We start from the raw sequence: 7,512 nt of genomic DNA, 5'->3' as shown, positions 1-7,512 counted from the left end.
AGATATTCCCGTTTCCAACGAAGGCCTGAAACGGCTCCAAATATCCACTTGCAGATGCTGCAAAAAGACTCTTTCCAAACTGCTCCATGAAAAGGAAGGTTCAACTCTGTGAGTTGAAGGCACACATCATAAAGAAGTTTCAAAGAATGCTTCTGTCTAGGTTTTATGTGAAGATATTTCCTTTTCCACCATAGGCCTCAAAGTGCTCCAAATGAACACTTGCAGATTCTACAAAAAGAGTGTTTCAAAACTGCTCTTTCAAAAGAAGTGTTCAACTCTGTGAGTTGGATTCATACTACACAAAGCAGTTTCACAGAACGCTTCTGTTTAGTTTTTATGGGAAGATATTCCCGTTTCCAACGAAGGCCTGAAAGGGCTCCAAATATCCACTTGCAGATGCTGCAAAAACAGAGTTTCAAAACTGCTCTATCAAAAGGAAGGCTTCTCTCTCCGAGTTGAATGCACACATCATAAAGAAGTTTCTGAGAATGCTTCTGCCTGGTTTGTAAGTGAAGATATTTCCTTTTCCACAATAGGCCTCAATGTGCTCCAAATGAACACTTGCAGATTCTACAAAAAGAGTGTTTCAAAACTGCTCTTTGAAAAGAAGTGTTCAACTCTGTGAGTTGGATTCTTACTACACAAAGCGGTTTCACAGAATGCTTCTGTTGAGTTTTTATGGGAAGATATTCCCGTTTCCAACGCAGGCCTGAAAGGCTCCAAATATCCACTTGCAGATGCTGCAAAAAGACTCTTTCCAAACTGCTCCATGAAAAGGAAGGTTCAACTCTGTGAGTTGAAGGCACACATCATAAAGAAGTTTCAAAGAATGCTTCTGTCTAGGTTTTATGTGAAGATATTTCCTTTTCCACCATAGGCCTCAAAGCGCTCCAAATGAACACTTGCAGATTCTACAAAAAGAGTGTTTCAAAACTGCTCTTTCTAAAGAAGTGTTCAACCCTGTGAGTTGGATTCATACTACACAAAGCAGTTTCACAGAACGCTTCTGCTTAGTTTTTATGGGAAGATATTCCCGTTTCCAACGAAGGCCTGAAAGGGCTCCAAATATCCACTTGCAGATTCTGCAAAAACAGAGTTTCAAAACTGCTCTATCAAAAGGAAGGCTTATCTCTCTGAGTTGAATGCACACATCATAAAGAGGTTTCTGAGAATGCTTCTGCCTGGTTGATATGTGAAGATATTTCAATTTCCACCATAGGCCTCAAATGGCTCCAAATGAACACTTGCAAATTCTACAAAAAGAGTGTTTCATAACTGCTCTAGCAAAGGAAAGGTTCAACTATGTGAGTTAAACACACACATCACAAAGCAGTTTGTGAGAATGCTTTTGTCCAGTTTTTATGGGAAGATATTCCCGTTTCTAACAAAGGCCTGAAAGAGCTCCAAATATCCACTTGCAGATGCTGCAAAAAGACTCTTTCCAAACCGCACCATGAAAAGGAAGGTTCAACTCTGTGAGTTGAATGCACACATCATAAAGAAGTTTCAAAGACTGCTTCTGTCTAGGTTTTATGTGAAGATATTTCCTTTTCCACCATTGGCCTCAAAGCGCTCCAAATGAACACTTGCAGATTCTATAAAAAGAGTGTTTCAAAACTGCTCTTTCTAAAGAAGTGTTCAACTCTGTGAGTTGGATTCATCCTACACAAAGCAGTTTCACAGAACGCTTCTGTTTAGTTTTTATGGGAAGATATTCCCGTTTCCAACGAAGGCCTGAAAGGGCTCCAAATATCCACTTGCAGATGCTGCAAAAAGACTCTTTCCAAACTGCTCCATGAAAAGGAAGGTTCAACTCTGTGAGTTGAATGCACACATCATAAAGAAGTTTCAAAGAATGCTTCTGTCTATGTTTTATGTGAAGATATTTCCTTTTCCACCATAGGCCTCAAAGTGCTCCAAATGAACACTTGCAGATTCTACAAAAAGAGTGTTTCAAAACTGCTCTTTCAAAAGAAGTGTTCAACTCTGTGAGTTGGATTCATACGACACAAAGCAGTTTCACAGAACGCTTCTGTTTAGTTTTTATGGGAAGATATTCCCGTTTCCAACGAAGGCCTGAAAGGGCTCCAAATATCCAATTGCAGATTCTGTAAAAACAGAGTTTCAAAACTGCTCTATCAAAAGGAAGGCTTATCTCTCTGAGTTGAATGCACACATCCTAAAGTGGTTTCTGAGAATGCTTCTGCCTGGTTGATATGTGAAGATATTTCAATTTCCACCATAGGCCTCAAATCGCTCCAAATGAACACTTGCAAATTCTACAAAAAGAGTGTTTCATAACTGCTCTAGCAAAGGAAAGGTTCAACTATGTGAGTTAAACACACACATCACAAAGCAGTTTGTGAGAATGCTTCTGTCCAGTTTTTATGGGAAGATATTCCCGGTTCTAACAAAGCCCTGAAAGAGCTCCAAATATCCACTTGCAGATGCTGCAAAAAGACTCTTTCCAAACCGCTCCATGAAAAGGAAGGTTCAACTCTGTGAGTTGAATGCACACATCATAAAGAAGTTTCAAAGAATGCTTCTGTCTAGGTTTTATGTGAAGATATTTCCTTCTCCACCTTAGGCCTCAAAGCGCTCCAAATGAACACTTGCAGATTCTACAAAAAGAGTGTTTCAAAACTACTCTTTCAAAAGAAGTGTTCAACTCTGTGAGTTGGATTCATACTACACAAAGCAGTTTCACAGAAGGCTTCTGTTTAGTTTTTATGGGAAGATATTCCCGTTTCCAACGAAGGCCTGAAAGGGCTCCAAATATCCACTTGCAGATGCTGCAATAACAGAGTTTCAAAACTGCTCTATCAAAAGGAAGGCTTCTCTCTCCGAGTTGAATGCACACATCATAAAGAGGTTTACGAGACTGATTCTGCCTGGTTTATAAGTGAAGATATTTCCTTTTCCACAGTAGGCCTCAATGCGCTCCAACAGAACACTTGCAGATTCTACAAAAAGAGTGTTTCAAAACTGCTCTTTCAAAAGAAGTGTTCAACTCTGTGAGTTGGATTCATACTACACAAAGCAGTTTCACAGAACTCTTCTGTTTAGTTTTTATGGGAAGATATTCCCGTTTCCAACGAAGGCCTGAAAAGGCTCCAAATATCCACTTGCAGATGCTGCAAAAAGACTCTTTCCAAACTGTTCCATGAAAAGGAAGGTTCAACTCTGTGAGTTGAATGCACACATCATAAAGAAGTTTCAAAGAATGCTTCTGTCTAGGTTTTATGTGAAGATATTTCCTTTTCCACCATAGGCCTCAAAGTGCTCCAAATGAACACTTGCAGATTCTACAAAAAGAGTGTTTCAAAACTGCTCTTTCAAAAGAAGTGTTCAACTCTGTGAGTTGGATTCATACTACACAAAGCAGTTTCACAGAACGCTTCTGTTTAGTTTTTATGGGAAGAAATTCCCGTTTCCAACGAAGGCCTGAAAGGGCTCCAAATATCCACTTGCAGATGCTGCAAAAAGACTCTTTCCAAACTGCTCCATGAAAAGGAAGGTTCAACTCTGTGAGTTGAATGCACACATCATAAAGAAGTTTCAAAGAATGCTTCTGTCTAGGTTTTATGTGAAGATATTTCCTTTTCCACCATAGGCCTCAAAGTGCTCCAAATGAACACTTGCAGATTCTACAAAAAGAGTGTTTCAAAACTGCTCTTTCAAAAGAAGTGTTCAACTCTGTGAGTTGGATTCATACTACACAAAGCAGTTTCACAGAACGCTTCTGTTTAGTTTTCATGGGAAGATATTCCCGTTTCCAACGAAGGCCTGAAAGGGCTCCAAATATCCACTTGCAGATTCTGTTAAAACAGAGTTTCAAAACTGCTCTATCAAAAGGAAGGCTTCTCTCTCCGAGTTGAAAGCACACATCATAAAGAGGTTTCTGAGAATGCTTCTGCCTGGTTTATAAGTGAAGATATTTCCTTTTCCACAATAGGCCTCAATGTGCTCCAAATGAACACTTGCAGATTCTACAAAAAGAGTGTTTCAAAACTGCTCTTTGAAAAGAAGTGTTCAACTCTGTGAGTTGGATTCATACGACACAAAGCAGTTTCACAGAACGCTTCCGTTTAGTTTTTATGGGAAGACATAACCGTTTCCAACGAAGGCCTGAAAGGGCTCCAAATATCCACTTGCAGATTCTGTAAAAACAGAGTTTCAAAACTGCTCTATCAAAAGGAAGGCTTATCTCTCTGAGTTGAATGCACACATCCTAAAGAGGTTTCTGAGAATGCTTCTGCCTAGTTGATATGTGAAGATATTTCAATTTCCACCATAGGCCTCAAATCGCTCCAAATGAACACTTGCAAATTCTACAAAAAGAGTGTTTCATAACTGTTCTAGCAAAGGAAAGGTTCAACTATGTGAGTTAAACACACACATCACAAAGCAGTTTGTGAGAATGCTTCTGTCCAGTTTTTATGGGAAGATATTCCCGTTTCTAACAAAGGCCTGAAAGAGCTCCAAATATCCACTTGCAGATGCTGCAAAAAGACTCTTTCCAAACCGCTCCATGAAAAGGAAGGTTCAACTCTGTGAGTTGAATGCACACATCATAAAGAAGTTTCAAAGAATGCTTCTCTCTAGGTTTTATGTGAAGATATTTCCTTTTCCAACTTAGGCCTCAAAGCGCTCCAAATGAACACTCGCAGATTCTACAAAAAGAGTGTTTCAAAACTACTCTTTCAAAGGAAGTGTTCATCTCTGTGAGTTGGATTCATACTACACAAAGCAGTTTCACAGAAGGCTTCTGTTTAGTTTTTATGGGAAGATATTCCCGTTTCCAACGAAGGCCTGAAAGGGCTCCAAATATCCACTTGCAGATGCTGCAATAACAGAGTTTCAAAACTGCTCTATCAAAAGGAAGGCTTCTCTCTCCGAGTTGAATGCACACATCATAAAGAGGTTTACGAGACTGATTCTGCCTGGTTTATAAGTGAAGATATTTCCTTTTCCACAATAGGCCTCAATGCGCTCCAAACGAACACTTGCAGATTCTACAAAAAGAGTGTTTCAAAACTGCTCTTTCAAAAGAAGTGTTCAACTCAGTGAGTTGGATTCATACTACACAAAGCAGTTTCACAGAACGCTTCTATTTAGATTTTATGGGAAGATATTCCCGTTTCCAACGAAGGCCTGAAAGGGCTCCAAATATCCACTTGCAGATGCTGCAAAAAGACTCTTTCCAAACTGCTCCATGAAAAGGAAGGTTCAACTCTGTGAGTTGAATGCACACATCATAAAGAAGTTTCAAAGAATGCTTCTGTCTAGGTTTTATGTGAAGATATTTCCTTTTCCACCATAGGCCTCAAAGTGCTCCAAATGAACACTTTCAGATTCTACAAAAAGAGTGTTTCAAAACTGCTCTTTCTAAAGAAGTGTTCAACTCTGTGAGTTGGATTCATACTACACAAAGCAGTTTCACAGAACGCTTCTGTTTAGTTTTTATGGGAAGATATTCCCGTTTCCAACGAAGGCCTGAAAGGGCTCCAAATATCCACTTGCAGATGCTGCAAATAGACTCTTTCCAAACTGCTCCATGAAAAGGAAAGTTCAACTCTGTGAGATGAATGCACACATCATAAAGAAGTTTAAAAGAATGCTTCTGTCTAGGTTTTATGTGAAGATATTTCCTTTTCCACCATAGGCCTCAAAGTGCTCCAAATGAACACTTGCAGATTCTACAAAAAGAGTGTTTCAAAACTGCTCTTTCAAAAGAAGTGTTCAACTCTGTGAGTTGGATTCATACTACACAAAGCAGTTTCACAGAACTCTTCTGTTTAGTTTTTATGGGAAGATATTCCCGTTTCCAACGAAGGCCTGAAACGGCTCCAAATATCCACTTGCAGATGCTGCAAAAAGACTCTTTCCAAACTGCTCCATGAAAAGGAAGGTTCAACTCTGTGAGTTGAAGGCACACATCATAAAGAAGTTTCAAAGAATGCTTCTGTCTAGGTTTTATGTGAAGATATTTCCTTTTCCACCATAGGCCTCAAAGTGCTCCAAATGAACACTTGCAGATTCTACAAAAAGAGTGTTTCAAAACTGCTCTTTCAAAAGAAGTGTTCAACTCTGTGAGTTGGATTCATACTACACAAAGCAGTTTCACAGAACGCTTCTGTTTAGTTTTTATGGGAAGATATTCCCGTTTCCAACGAAGGCCTGAAAGGGCTCCAAATATCCACTTGCAGATTCTGCAAAAACAGAGTTTCAAAACTGCTCTATCAAAAGGAAGGCTTATCTCTCTGAGTTGAATGCACACATCATAAAGAGGTTTCTGAGAATGCTTCTGCCTGGTTGATATGTGAAGATATTTCAATTTCCACCATAGGCCTCAAATCGCTCCAAATGAACACTTGCAAATTCTACAAAAAGAGTGTTTCATAACTGCTCTAGCAAAGGAAAGGTTCAACTATGTGAGTTAAACACACACATCACAAAGCAGTTTGTGAGAATGCTTCTGTCCAGTTTTTATGAGAAGATATTCCCGTTTCTAACAAAGGCCTGAAAGAGCTCCAAATATCCACTTGCAGATGCTGCAAAAAGACTCTTTCCAAACCGCTCCATGAAAAGGAAGGTTCAACTCTGTGAGTTGAATGCACACATCATAAAGAAGTTTCAAAGAATGCTTCTGTCTAGGTTTTATGTGAAGATATTTCCTTTTCCACCATAGGCCTCAAAGCGCTCCAAATGAACACTTGCATATTCTACAAAAAGAGTGTTTCAAAACTACTCTTTCAAAAGAAGTGTTCAACTCTGTGAGTTGGATTCATACTACACAAAGCAGTTTCACAGAACGCTTCTGTTTAGTTTTTATGGGAAGATATTCCCGTTTCCAACGAAGGCCTGAAAGGGCTCCAAATATCCACTTGCAGATGCTGCAATAACAGAGTTTCAAAACTGCTCTATCAAAAGGAAGGCTTCTCTCTCCGAGTTGAATGCACACATCATAAAGAGGTTTACGAGAATGATTCTGCTTGGTTTATAAGTGAAGATATTTCCTTTTCCACAATAGGCCTCAATGCTCTCCAAACGAACACTTGCAGATTCTACAAAAAGAGTGTTTCAAAACTGCTCTTTGAAAAGAAGTGTTCAACTCTGTGAGTTGGATTCATACGACACAAAGCAGTTTCACAGAACGCTTCTGTTTAGTTTTTATGGGAAGATATTCCCGTTTCCAACGAAGGCCTGAAAGGCTCCAAATATCCACTTGCAGATGCTGCAAAAAGACTCTTTCCAAACTGCTCCGTGAAAAGGAAGGTTCAACTCTGTGAGGTGAAGGCACACATCATAAAGAAGTTTCAAAGAATGCTTCTGTCTAGGTTTTATGTGAAGATATTTCCTTTTCCACCGTAGGCCTCAAAGCGCTCCAAATGAACACTTGCAGATTCTACAAAAAGAGTGTTTCAAAACTGCTCTTTCTAAAGAAGTGTTCAACTCTGTGAGTTGGATTCATACTACACAAAGCAGTTTCACAGAATGCTTCTGTTTAGT

Source organism: Pongo abelii, chromosome 20, assembly GCF_028885655.2.
Source record: "Pongo abelii isolate AG06213 chromosome 20, NHGRI_mPonAbe1-v2.0_pri, whole genome shotgun sequence".
In the NCBI taxonomy this organism is placed as follows: domain Eukaryota; kingdom Metazoa; phylum Chordata; class Mammalia; order Primates; family Hominidae; genus Pongo; species Pongo abelii.
Note: the sequence above shows the minus strand (reverse complement) of the source record.